This window comes from Somniosus microcephalus, chromosome 11 (genome assembly GCF_052327205.1).
Source record: "Somniosus microcephalus isolate GS21.2 chromosome 11, FLI_Smic_1.0, whole genome shotgun sequence".
NCBI lineage: Eukaryota > Metazoa > Chordata > Chondrichthyes > Squaliformes > Somniosidae > Somniosus > Somniosus microcephalus.
In genome coordinates, this window is record NC_140997.1 from 123229673 (window position 1) to 123246888 (window position 17216).

The window sequence follows — 17216 nt, forward strand, 5'->3', positions numbered from 1 at the left end:
TCACACACTGACATCCCATTTCTCACACACTGACTGCCCATTCCTCACACACTGACTCCCCATTCCTCACACACTGACTTCCCATTCCTCCCACACTGACACCCCATTCCTCACACAGTGACACCCCATTCCTCACACACTGACATCCCATTCCTCTCACACTCACATCCCATTCCTCACACACTGACTTCCCATTCCTCTCACACTCACATCCCATTCTTCACGCACTGACATCACATTCCTCACACACTGACATCCCATTCCCTTCACACACTGACATCCCATTCCCTTCAAACACTGACATCCCATTCCCATCATACACTGACATCCCATTCCTCACGCACTGAGATCCCATTCCTCACACACTCACATCCCATTCCTCACACGCTGACATCCCATTCTTCACACACTGACATCCCATTCCTCACACAATGACATCCCATTCCTCACACACTGACATCCCATTCCTCAAACACTGACATCCCATTCCTCACACACTGACATCCCATTCCTCACACTGACATCCCATTCCTCACACACGGACATCCCATTCCTCACACACTGACATCCCATTCCTCACACACTGACATCCCATTCCTCACACCCTGACATCCCATTCCTCACACACTGACATCTCATTCCTCACACACTGACTTCCCATTCCTCCCACACTGACACCCCATTCCTCACACACTGACACCCCATTCCTCACACACTGACATCCCATTCCTCTCACACTCACATCCCATTCCTCACACATTGACTTCCCATTCCTCACACACTGACTTCCCATTCCTCCCACACTGACACCCCATTCCTCACACACTGACACCCCATTCCTCACACACTGACATCCCATTCCTCTCACACTCACATCCCATTCCTCACACACTGACATCCCATTCCTCTCACACTCACATCCCATTCCTCACACACTAACATCCCATTCCCCTCATACACTGACTTCCCATTCCTCACACACTGACATCCCATTCCTCACACACTGACATCCCATTCCTCTCACACTCACATCCCATTCCTCACACACTGACATCCCATTCCTCTCACACTCACATCCCATTCCTCACACACTAACATCCCATTCCCCTCACATACTGACTTCCCATTCCTCACACACTGACATCCCATTCCTCACACACTGACATCCCATTCCTCACACACTGACATCCCATTCCTCACTCACTGACATCCCATTCCTCACACACTGACATCCCATTCCTCACTCACTGACATCCCATTCCTCACATACTGACATCCCATTCCTCACAGACTGACATCCCATTCCCTTCACACACTGACATCCGATTCCCATCATACACTGAAATCCCATTCCTCACGCACTGACATCCCATTCCTTACACTGACATCTCATTCCCATCATACAGACATCCCATTCCTCACTCACTGACATCCCATTCCTCACACACTGCCATCCCATTCCTCACACACTGACATCCCATTCCTCACACCGTGACATCCCATTCTTCACTCACTGACATCCCATTCCTCACACACTGACATCCCATTCCTCACACCGTGACATCCCATTCTTCACTCACTGACATCCCATTCCTCACACACTGACATCCCATTCCCCTCACACACTGACATCCCATTCCTCACACACTCTCATCCCATTCCCCGCAATGACATCCCATTCCCCTCAAACACTGACATCCCATTCCTCCTACACTGACATCCCATTCCCTTCACACACTGACATCCCATTCCTCACACACTGATATCCCATTCCTCGCACTCTGACTTCCCATTCCCCTCACATTGAGATCCCATTCCCCTCACACACTGACATCCCATTTCTCACACACTCACATCCCATTCCTCACACACTGACATCCCATTCCTCTCACACTCACGTCCCATTCCCTTCACACATTGACATCCCATTCCTCACACACTGACATCCCATACCCTTCACACACTGACATCCCATTCCCCTCACACACTCACATCCCTTTCTTCACAGATATCCCATTCCCCTCACACACTGACATCCCATTCCCCTCACACAGACATCCCATTCCCTTCGCACTCACATCCCATTCCTCTCACACTCACATCACATTCCTCACACACTGTCTTCCCATTCCCCCACACACTGACATCCCATTCCCCTCACACTCACATCCCATTCCTCACACACTGACATCCCATTCCCTTCACACACTGACTTCCCATTCCCTTCAAACACTGACATCCAATTCCCATCATACACTGACATCCCATTCCTCAAATACTGACATCCCATTCCTCACAGACTGACATCCCATTCCCTTCACACACTGACATCCCATTCCCTTCAAACACTGACATCCCATTCCCATCATACACTGACATCCCATTCCTCACACACTGACATCCCATTCCTCACACACTGACATCCCATTCCTCACACACTGACATCCCATTCCTCCCACACTGACACCCCATTCCTCACACACTGACATCCCATTCCTCACACGCTGACATCCCATTCCTCACACACTGACATCCCATTCCTCACACACTGACATCCCATTCCTCACACACTGACATCCCATTCCTCACACGCTGACATCCCATTCCTCACACACTGACATCCCATTCCTCACACACTGACATCCCATTCCTCACACACTGACATCCCATTCCTCACACAATGACATCCCATTCATCACGCACTGACATCCCATTCCTCACACACTGGCATCCCATTCCCATCATACACTGACATCCCATTCCTCACGCACTGACATCCCATTCCTCACACACTGACATCCCATTCCTCAAATACTGACATCCCATTCCTCACACACTGACATCCCATTCCTCACACACTGACATCCCATTCCTCACACACTGACATCCCATTCCTCACTCACTGACATCCCATTCCTCACACAATGACATCCCATTCATCACGCACTGACATCCCATTCCTCACACACTGCCATCCCATTCCCATCATACACTGACATCCCATTCGTCATGCACTGACATCCCATTTCTCACACACTGACATCCCATTCCTCACACACTGACATCCCATTCCTCACACACTGACATCCCATTCCTCACACAATGACATCCCATTCATCACGCACTGACATCCCATTCCTCACAGACTGACATCCCATTCCCATCATACACTGAGATCCCATTCCTCACATACTAACATCCCATTCCCTTCACACACTGACATCCCATTCCTCACACACCGACATCCCATTCCTCACACACTGACATCTCATTCCTCACACACTGGCATCCCATTCCTCACACACTGACTTCCCATTCCTCACACACTGACTTCCCATTCCTCACACACTGACATCCCATTCCTCTCACACTCACATCCCATTCCTCACACACTAACATCCCATTCCCCTCACACACTGACTTCCCATTCCTCACACACTGACATCCCATTCCTCACACACTGACATCCCATTCCTCACACACTGACATCCCATTCCTCACTCACTGACATCCCATTCCTCACACACTGACATCCCATTCCTCACTCACTGACATCCCATTCCTCACATACTGACATCCCATTCCTCACAGACTGACATCCCATTCCCTTCACACACTGACATCCGATTCCCATCATACACTGAAATCCCATTCCTCACGCACTGACATCCCATTCCTTACACTGACATCTCATTCCCATCATACAGACATCCCATTCCTCACTCACTGACATCCCATTCCTCACACACTGACATCCCATTCCTCACACACTGACATCCCATTCCTCACACCGTGACATCCCATTCTTCACTCACTGACATCCCATTCCTCACACACTGACATCCTATTCCCCTCAAACACTGACATCCCACTCCTCCTACACTCACATCCCATTCCCCTCACACACTGACATCCCATTCCTCACACACTCTCATCCCATTCCCCGCAATGACATCCCATTCCCCTCAAACACTGACATCCCATTCCTCCTACACTTACATCCCATTCCCCTCACACACTGACATCCCATTCCCTTCACGCACTGACATCCCATTCCTCACACACTCTCATCCCATTCCCCTCACACTGACTTCTCATTCCCCTCACACACTGGCATCCCATTCCTCACACACTGACATCCCATTCCTCACACACTGATATCCCATTCCTCGCACTCTGACTTCCCATTCCCCTCACATTGAGATCCCATTCCCCTCACACACTGACATCCCATTTCTCACACACTGACTGCCCATTCCTCACACACTGACTCCCCATTCCTCACACACTGACTTCCCATTCCTCCCACACTGACACCCCATTCCTCACACAGTGACACCCCATTCCTCACACACTCACATCCCATTCTTCACGCACTGACATCCCATTCCTCACACACTGACATCCCATTCCCTTCACACACTGACATCCCATTCCCTTCAAACACTGACATCCCATTCCCATCATACACTGACATCCCATTCCTCACGCACTGAGATCCCATTCCTCACATACTGACATCCCATTCCTCACAGACTGACATCCCATTCCCTTCACACACTGACATCCCATTCCCTTCAAACACTGACATCCCATTCCCATCATACACTGACATCCCATTCCTCACACACTGACATCCCATTCCTCACACACTGACATCCCATTCCTCACACACTGACATCCCATTCCTCACACACTGACATCCCATTCCTCACACACTGACATCCCATTCCCATCATACACTGACATCCCATTCCTCACGCACTGACATCCCATTCCTCACACACTGACATCCCATTCCTCACACACTGACATCCCATTCCTCACACACTGACATCCCAATCCTCACACACTGACATCCCATTCCTCACACACTGACATCCCATTCCTCACACACTGACATCCCATTCCTCACACAATGACATCCCATTCATCACGCACTGACATCCCATTCCTCACACACTGACATCCCATTCCCATCATACACTGACATCCCATTCGTCATGCACTGACATCCCATTTCTCACACACTGACATCCCATTCCTCACACACTGACATCCCATTCCTCACACAATGACATCCCATTCATCACGCACTGACATCCCATTCCTCACAGACTGACATCCCATTCCCATCATACACTGAGATCCCATTCCTCACATACTAACATCCCATTCCCTTCACACACTGACATCCCATTCCTCACACACCGACATCCCATTCCTCACACACTGACATCTCATTCCTCACACACTGACATCCCATTCCTCACACACTGACTGCCCATTCCTCACACACTGACTCCCCATTCCTCACACACTGACTTCCCATTCCTCCCACACTGACACCCCATTCCTCACACAGTGACACCCCATTCCTCACACACTGACATCCCATTCCTCTCACACTCACATCCCATTCCTCACACACTGACTTCCCATTCCACTCACACTCACATCCCATTCTTCACGCACTGACATCCCATTCCTCACACACTGACATCCCATTCCCTTCACACACTGACATCCCATTCCCTTCAAACACTGACATCCCATTCCCATCATACACTGACATCCCATTCCTCACGCACTGAGATCCCATTCCTCACACACTCACATCCCATTCCTCACACGCTGACATCCCATTCTTCACACACTGACATTCCATTCCTCACACAATGACATCCCATTCCTCACACACTGACATCCCATTCCTCAAACACTGACATCCCATTCCTCACACACTGACATCCCATTCCTCACACTGACATCCCATTCCTCACACACTGACATCCCATTCCTCACACACTGACATCCCATTCCTCACACACTGACATCCCATTCCTCACACCCTGACATCCCATTCCTCACACACTGACATCTCATTCCTCACACACTGACTTCCCATTCCTCCCACACTGACACCCCATTCCTCACACACTGACACCCCATTCCTCACACACTGACATCCCATTCCTCTCACACTCACATCCCATTCCTCACACATTGACTTCCCATTCCTCACACACTGACTTCCCATTCCTCCCACACTGACACCCCATTCCTCACACACTGACACCCCATTCCTCACACACTGACATCCCATTCCTCTCACACTCACATCCCATTCCTCACACACTGACATCCCATTCCTCTCACACTCACATCCCATTCCTCACACACTAACATCCCATTCCCCTCATACACTGACTTCCCATTCCTCACACACTGACATCCCATTCCTCACACACTGACATCCCATTCCTCTCACACTCACATCCCATTCCTCACACACTGACATCCCATTCCTCTCACACTCACATCCCATTCCTCACACACTAACATCCCATTCCCCTCACACACTGACTTCCCATTCCTCACACACTGACATCCCATTCCTCACACACTGACATCCCATTCCTCACACACTGACATCCCATTCCTCACTCACTGACATCCCATTCCTCACACACTGACATCCCATTCCTCACTCACTGACATCCCATTCCTCACATACTGACATCCCATTCCTCACAGACTGACATCCCATTCCCTTCACACACTGACATCCGATTCCCATCATACACTGAAATCCCATTCCTCACGCACTGACATCCCATTCCTTACACTGACATCTCATTCCCATCATACAGACATCCCATTCCTCACTCACTGACATCCCATTCCTCACACACTGCCATCCCATTCCTCACACACTGACATCCCATTCCTCACACCGTGACATCCCATTCTTCACTCACTGACATCCCATTCCTCACACACTGACATCCCATTCCTCACACCGTGACATCCCATTCTTCACTCACTGACATCCCATTCCTCACACACTGACATCCCATTCCCCTCACACACTGACATCCCATTCCTCACACACTCTCATCCCATTCCCCGCAATGACATCCCATTCCCCTCAAACACTGACATCCCATTCCTCCTACACTGACATCCCATTCCCTTCACACACTGACATCCCATTCCTCACACACTGATATCCCATTCCTCGCACTCTGACTTCCCATTCCCCTCACATTGAGATCCCATTCCCCTCACACACTGACATCCCATTTCTCACACACTCACATCCCATTCCTCACACACTGACATCCCATTCCTCTCACACTCACGTCCCATTCCCTTCACACATTGACATCCCATTCCTCACACACTGACATCCCATACCCTTCACACACTGACATCCCATTCCCCTCACACACTCACATCCCTTTCTTCACAGATATCCCATTCCCCTCACACACTGACATCCCATTCCCCTCACACAGACATCCCATTCCCTTCGCACTCACATCCCATTCCTCTCACACTCACATCACATTCCTCACACACTGTCTTCCCATTCCCCCACACACTGACATCCCATTCCCCTCACACTCACATCCCATTCCTCACACACTGACATCCCATTCCCTTCACACACTGACTTCCCATTCCCTTCAAACACTGACATCCAATTCCCATCATACACTGACATCCCATTCCTCAAATACTGACATCCCATTCCTCACAGACTGACATCCCATTCCCTTCACACACTGACATCCCATTCCCTTCAAACACTGACATCCCATTCCCATCATACACTGACATCCCATTCCTCACACACTGACATCCCATTCCTCACACACTGACATCCCATTCCTCACACACTGACATCCCATTCCTCACACACTGACATCCCATTCCTCACACAATGACATCCCATTCATCACGCACTGACATCCCATTCCTCACACACTGACATCCCATTCCCATCATACACTGACATCCCATTCCTCACGCACTGACATCCCATTCCTCACACACTGACATCCCATTCCTCAAACACTGACATCCCATTCCTCACACACTGACATCCCATTCCTCACACACTGACATCCCATTCCTCACACACTGACATCCCATTCCTCACTCACTGACATCCCATTCCTCACACAATGACATCCCATTCATCACGCACTGACATCCCATTCCTCACACACTGCCATCCCATTCCCATCATACACTGACATCCCATTCGTCATGCACTGACATCCCATTTCTCACACACTGACATCCCATTCCTCACACACTGACATCCCATTCCTCACACACTGACATCCCATTCCTCACACAATGACATCCCATTCATCACGCACTGACATCCCATTCCTCACAGACTGACATCCCATTCCCATCATACACTGAGATCCCATTCCTCACATACTAACATCCCATTCCCTTCACACACTGACATCCCATTCCTCACACACCGACATCCCATTCCTCACACACTGACATCTCATTCCTCACACACTGGCATCCCATTCCTCACACACTGACTTCCCATTCCTCACACACTGACTTCCCATTCCTCACACACTGACATCCCATTCCTCTCACACTCACATCCCATTCCTCACACACTAACATCCCATTCCCCTCACACACTGACTTCCCATTCCTCACACACTGACATCCCATTCCTCACACACTGACATCCCATTCCTCACACACTGACATCCCATTCCTCACTCACTGACATCCCATTCCTCACACACTGACATCCCATTCCTCACTCACTGACATCCCATTCCTCACAGACTGACATCCCATTCCCTTCACACACTGACATCCGATTCCCATCATACACTGAAATCCCATTCCTCACGCACTGACATCCCATTCCTTACACTGACATCTCATTCCCATCATACAGACATCCCATTCCTCACTCACTGACATCCCATTCCTCACACACTGACATCCCATTCCTCACACACTGACATCCCATTCCTCACACCGTGACATCCCATTCTTCACTCACTGACATCCCATTCCTCACACACTGACATCCTATTCCCCTCAAACACTGACATCCCACTCCTCCTACACTCACATCCCATTCCCCTCACACACTGACATCCCATTCCTCACACACTCTCATCCCATTCCCCGCAATGACATCCCATTCCCCTCAAACACTGACATCCCATTCCTCCTACACTTACATCCCATTCCCCTCACACACTGACATCCCATTCCCTTCACGCACTGACATCCCATTCCTCACACACTCTCATCCCATTCCCCTCACACTGACTTCTCATTCCCCTCACACACTGGCATCCCATTCCTCACACACTGACATCCCATTCCTCACACACTGATATCCCATTCCTCGCGCTCTGACTTCCCATTCCCCTCACATTGAGATCCCATTCCCCTCACACACTGACATCCCATTTCTCACACACTGACTGCCCATTCCTCACACACTGACTCCCCATTCCTCACACACTGACTTCCCATTCCTCCCACACTGACACCCCATTCCTCACACAGTGACACCCCATTCCTCACACACTGACATCCCATTCCTCTCACACTCACATCCCATTCCTCACACACTGACTTCCCATTCCTCTCACACTCACATCCCATTCTTCACGCACTGACATCACATTCCTCACACACTGACATCCCATTCCCTTCACACACTGACATCCCATTCCCTTCAAACACTGACATCCCATTCCCATCATACACTGACATCCCATTCCTCATGCACTGAGATCCCATTCCTCACACACTCACATCCCATTCCTCACACGCTGACATCCCATTCTTCACACACTGACATCCCATTCCTCACACAATGACATCCCATTCCTCACACACTGACATCCCATTCCTCAAACACTGACATCCCATTCCTCACACACTGACATCCCATTCCTCACACTGACATCCCATTCCTCACACACGGACATCCCATTCCTCACACACTGACATCCCATTCCTCACACACTGACATCCCATTCCTCACACCCTGACATCCCATTCCTCACACACTGACATCTCATTCCTCACACACTGACTTCCCATTCCTCCCACACTGACACCCCATTCCTCACACACTGACACCCCATTCCTCACACACTGACATCCCATTCCTCTCACACTCACATCCCATTCCTCACACATTGACTTCCCATTCCTCACACACTGACTTCCCATTCCTCCCACACTGACACCCCATTCCTCACACACTGACACCCCATTCCTCACACACTGACATCCCATTCCTCTCACACTCACATCCCATTCCTCACACACTGACATCCCATTCCTCTCACACTCACATCCCATTCCTCACACACTAACATCCCATTCCCCTCATACACTGACTTCCCATTCCTCACACACTGACATCCCATTCCTCACACACTGACATCCCATTCCTCTCACACTCACATCCCATTCCTCACACACTGACATCCCATTCCTCTCACACTCACATCCCATTCCTCACACACTAACATCCCATTCCCCTCACATACTGACTTCCCATTCCTCACACACTGACATCCCATTCCTCACACACTGACATCCCATTCCTCACACACTGACATCCCATTCCTCACTCACTGACATCCCATTCCTCACACACTGACATCCCATTCCTCACTCACTGACATCCCATTCCTCACATACTGACATCCCATTCCTCACAGACTGACATCCCATTCCCTTCACACACTGACATCCGATTCCCATCATACACTGAAATCCCATTCCTCACGCACTGACATCCCATTCCTTACACTGACATCTCATTCCCATCATACAGACATCCCATTCCTCACTCACTGACATCCCATTCCTCACACACTGCCATCCCATTCCTCACACACTGACATCCCATTCCTCACACCGTGACATCCCATTCTTCACTCACTGACATCCCATTCCTCACACACTGACATCCCATTCCTCACACCGTGACATCCCATTCTTCACTCACTGACATCCCATTCCTCACACACTGACATCCCATTCCCCTCACACACTGACATCCCATTCCTCACACACTCTCATCCCATTCCCCGCAATGACATCCCATTCCCCTCAAACACTGACATCCCATTCCTCCTACACTGACATCCCATTCCCTTCACACACTGACATCCCATTCCTCACACACTGATATCCCATTCCTCGCACTCTGACTTCCCATTCCCCTCACATTGAGATCCCATTCCCCTCACACACTGACATCCCATTTCTCACACACTCACATCCCATTCCTCACACACTGACATCCCATTCCTCTCACACTCACGTCCCATTCCCTTCACACATTGACATCCCATTCCTCACACACTGACATCCCATACCCTTCACACACTGACATCCCATTCCCCTCACACACTCACATCCCTTTCTTCACAGATATCCCATTCCCCTCACACACTGACATCCCATTCCCCTCACACAGACATCCCATTCCCTTCGCACTCACATCCCATTCCTCTCACACTCACATCACATTCCTCACACACTGTCTTCCCATTCCCCCACACACTGACATCCCATTCCCCTCACACTCACATCCCATTCCTCACACACTGACATCCCATTCCCTTCACACACTGACTTCCCATTCCCTTCAAACACTGACATCCAATTCCCATCATACACTGACATCCCATTCCTCAAATACTGACATCCCATTCCTCACAGACTGACATCCCATTCCCTTCACACACTGACATCCCATTCCCTTCAAACACTGACATCCCATTCCCATCATACACTGACATCCCATTCCTCACACACTGACATCCCATTCCTCACACACTGACATCCCATTCCTCACACACTGACATCCCATTCCTCCCACACTGACACCCCATTCCTCACACACTGACATCCCATTCCTCACACGCTGACATCCCATTCCTCACACACTGACATCCCATTCCTCACACACTGACATCCCATTCCTCACACACTGACATCCCATTCCTCACACGCTGACATCCCATTCCTCACACACTGACATCCCATTCCTCACACACTGACATCCCATTCCTCACACACTGACATCCCATTCCTCACACAATGACATCCCATTCATCACGCACTGACATCCCATTCCTCACACACTGGCATCCCATTCCCATCATACACTGACATCCCATTCCTCACGCACTGACATCCCATTCCTCACACACTGACATCCCATTCCTCAAATACTGACATCCCATTCCTCACACACTGACATCCCATTCCTCACACACTGACATCCCATTCCTCACACACTGACATCCCATTCCTCACTCACTGACATCCCATTCCTCACACAATGACATCCCATTCATCACGCACTGACATCCCATTCCTCACACACTGCCATCCCATTCCCATCATACACTGACATCCCATTCGTCATGCACTGACATCCCATTTCTCACACACTGACATCCCATTCCTCACACACTGACATCCCATTCCTCACACACTGACATCCCATTCCTCACACAATGACATCCCATTCATCACGCACTGACATCCCATTCCTCACAGACTGACATCCCATTCCCATCATACACTGAGATCCCATTCCTCACATACTAACATCCCATTCCCTTCACACACTGACATCCCATTCCTCACACACCGACATCCCATTCCTCACACACTGACATCTCATTCCTCACACACTGGCATCCCATTCCTCACACACTGACTTCCCATTCCTCACACACTGACTTCCCATTCCTCACACACTGACATCCCATTCCTCTCACACTCACATCCCATTCCTCACACACTAACATCCCATTCCCCTCACACACTGACTTCCCATTCCTCACACACTGACATCCCATTCCTCACACACTGACATCCCATTCCTCACACACTGACATCCCATTCCTCACTCACTGACATCCCATTCCTCACACACTGACATCCCATTCCTCACTCACTGACATCCCATTCCTCACATACTGACATCCCATTCCTCACAGACTGACATCCCATTCCCTTCACACACTGACATCCGATTCCCATCATACACTGAAATCCCATTCCTCACGCACTGACATCCCATTCCTTACACTGACATCTCATTCCCATCATACAGACATCCCATTCCTCACTCACTGACATCCCATTCCTCACACACTGACATCCCATTCCTCACACACTGACATCCCATTCCTCACACCGTGACATCCCATTCTTCACTCACTGACATCCCATTCCTCACACACTGACATCCTATTCCCCTCAAACACTGACATCCCACTCCTCCTACACTCACATCCCATTCCCCTCACACACTGACATCCCATTCCTCACACACTCTCATCCCATTCCCCGCAATGACATCCCATTCCCCTCAAACACTGACATCCCATTCCTCCTACACTTACATCCCATTCCCCTCACACACTGACATCCCATTCCCTTCACGCACTGACATCCCATTCCTCACACACTCTCATCCCATTCCCCTCACACTGACTTCTCATTCCCCTCACACACTGGCATCCCATTCCTCACACACTGACATCCCATTCCTCACACACTGATATCCCATTCCTCGCACTCTGACTTCCCATTCCCCTCACATTGAGATCCCATTCCCCTCACACACTGACATCCCATTTCTCACACACTGACTGCCCATTCCTCACACACTGACTCCCCATTCCTCACACACTGACTTCCCATTCCTCCCACACTGACACCCCATTCCTCACACAGTGACACCCCATTCCTCACACACTCACATCCCATTCTTCACGCACTGACATCCCATTCCTCACACACTGACATCCCATTCCCTTCACACACTGACATCCCATTCCCTTCAAACACTGACATCCCATTCCCATCATACACTGACATCCCATTCCTCACGCACTGAGATCCCATTCCTCACACACTCACATCCCATTCCTCACACGCTGACATCCCATTCTTCACACACTGACATCCCATTCCTCACACAATGACATCCCATTCCTCACACACTGACATCCCATTCCTCAAACACTGACATCCCATTCCTCACACACTGACATCCCATTCCTCACACTGACATCCCATTCCTCACACACGGACATCCCATTCCTCACACACTGACATCCCATTCCTCACACACTGACATCCCATTCCTCACACCCTGACATCCCATTCCTCACACACTGACATCTCATTCCTCACACACTGACTTCCCATTCCTCCCACACTGACACCCCATTCCTCACACACTGACACCCCATTCCTCACACACTGACATCCCATTCCTCTCACACTCACATCCCATTCCTCACACATTGACTTCCCATTCCTCACACACTGACTTCCCATTCCTCCCACACTGACACCCCATTCCTCACACACTGACACCCCATTCCTCACACACTGACATCCCATTCCTCTCACACTCACATCCCATTCCTCACACACTGACATCCCATTCCTCTCACACTCACATCCCATTCCTCACACACTAACATCCCATTCCCCTCATACACTGACTTCCCATTCCTCACACACTGACATCCCATTCCTCACACACTGACATCCCATTCCTCTCACACTCACATCCCATTCCTCACACACTGACATCCCATTCCTCTCACACTCACATCCCATTCCTCACACACTAACATCCCATTCCCCTCACACACTGACTTCCCATTCCTCACACACTGACATCCCATTCCTCACACACTGACATCCCATTCCTCACACACTGACATCCCATTCCTCACTCACTGACATCCCATTCCTCACACACTGACATCCCATTCCTCACTCACTGACATCCCATTCCTCACATACTGACATCCCATTCCTCACAGACTGACATCCCATTCCCTTCACACACTGACATCCGATTCCCATCATACACTGAAATCCCATTCCTCACGCACTGACATCCCATTCCTTACACTGACATCTCATTCCCATCATACAGACATCCCATTCCTCACTCACTGACATCCCATTCCTCACACACTGCCATCCCATTCCTCACACACTGACATCCCATTCCTCACACCGTGACATCCCATTCTTCACTCACTGACATCCCATTCCTCACACACTGACATCCCATTCCTCACACCGTGACATCCCATTCTTCACTCACTGACATCCCATTCCTCACACACTGACATCCCATTCCCCTCACACACTGACATCCCATTTCTCACACACTCTCATCCCATTCCCCGCAATGACATCCCATTCCCCTCAAACACTGACATCCCATTCCTCCTACACTGACATCCCATTCCCTTCACACACTGACATCCCATTCCTCACACACTGATATCCCATTCCTCGCACTCTGACTTCCCATTCCCCTCACATTGAGATCCCATTCCCCTCACACACTGACATCCCATTTCTCACACACTCACATCCCATTCCTCACACACTGACATCCCATTCCTCTCACACTCACGTCCCATTCCCTTCACACATTGACATCCCATTCCTCACACACTGACATCCCATACCCTTCACACACTGACATCCCATTCCCCTCACACACTCACATCCCATTCCCCTCACACAGACATCCCATTCCCTTCGCACTCACATCCCATTCCTCTCACACTCACATCACATTCCTCACACACTGACATCCCATTCCCTTCACACACTGACTTCCCATTCCCTTCAAACACTGACATCCAATTCCCATCATACACTGACATCCCATTCCTCAAATACTGACATCCCATTCCTCACAGACTGACATCCCATTCCCTTCACACACTGACATCCCATTCCCTTCAAACACTGACATCCCATTCCCATCATACACTGACATCCCATTCCTCACACACTGACATCCCATTCCTCACACACTGACATCCCATTCCTCACACACTGACATCCCATTCCTCACACACTGACATCCCATTTCTCACACAATGACATCCCATTCATCACGCACTGACATCCCATTCCTCACACACTGACATCCCATTCCCATCATACACTGACATCCCATTCCTCACGCACTGACATCCCATTCCTCACACACTGACATCCCATTCCTCAAACACTGACATCCCATTCCTCACACACTGACATCCCATTCCTCACACACTGACATCCCATTCCTCACACACTGACATCCTATTCCTCACACACTGACATCCCATTCCTCACACAATGACATCCCATTCATCACGCACTGACATCCCATTCCTCACACACTGCCATCCCATTCCCATCATACACTGACATCCCATTCGTCATGCACTGACATCCCATTTCTCACACACTGACATCCCATTCCTCACACACTGACATCCCATTCCTCACACACTGACATCCCATTCCTCACACAATGACATCCCATTCATCACGCACTGACATCCCATTCCTCACAGACTGACATCCCATTCCCATCATACACTGAGATCCCATTCCTCACATACTAACATCCCATTCCCTTCACACACTGACATCCCATTCCTCACACACCGACATCCCATTCCTCACACACTGACATCTCATTCCTCACACACTGGCATCCCATTCCTCACACACTGACTTCCCATTCCTCACACACTGACTTCCCATTCCTCACACACTGACATCCCATTCCTCTCACACTCACATCCCATTCCTCACACACTAACATCCCATTCCCCTCACACACTGACTTCCCATTCCTCACACACTGACATCCCATTCCTCACACACTGACATCCCATTCCTCACACACTGACATCCCATTCCTCACTCACTGACATCCCATTCCTCACACACTGACATCCCATTCCTCACTCACTGACATCCCATTCCTCACATACTGACATCCCATTCCTCACAGACTGACATCCCATTCCCTTCACACACTGACATCCGATTCCCATCATACACTGAAATCCCATTCCTCACGCACTGACATCCCATTCCTTACACTGACATCTCATTCCCATCATACAGACATCCCATTCCTCACTCACTGACATCCCATTCCTCACACACTGACATCCCATTCCTCACACACTGACATCCCATTCCTCACACCGTGACATCCCATTCTTCACTCACTGACATCCCATTCCTCACACACTGACATCCTATTCCCCTCAAACACTGACATCCCACTCCTCCTACACTCACATCCCATTCCCCTCACACACTGACATCCCATTCCTCACACACTCTCATCCCATTCCCCGCAATGACATCCCATTCCCCTCAAACACTGACATCCCATTCCTCCTACACTTACATCCCATTCCCCTCACACACTGACATCCCATTCCCTTCACGCACTGACATCCCATTCCTCACACACTCTCATCCCATTCCCCTCACACTGACTTCTCATTCCCCTCACACACTGGCATCCCATTCCTCACACA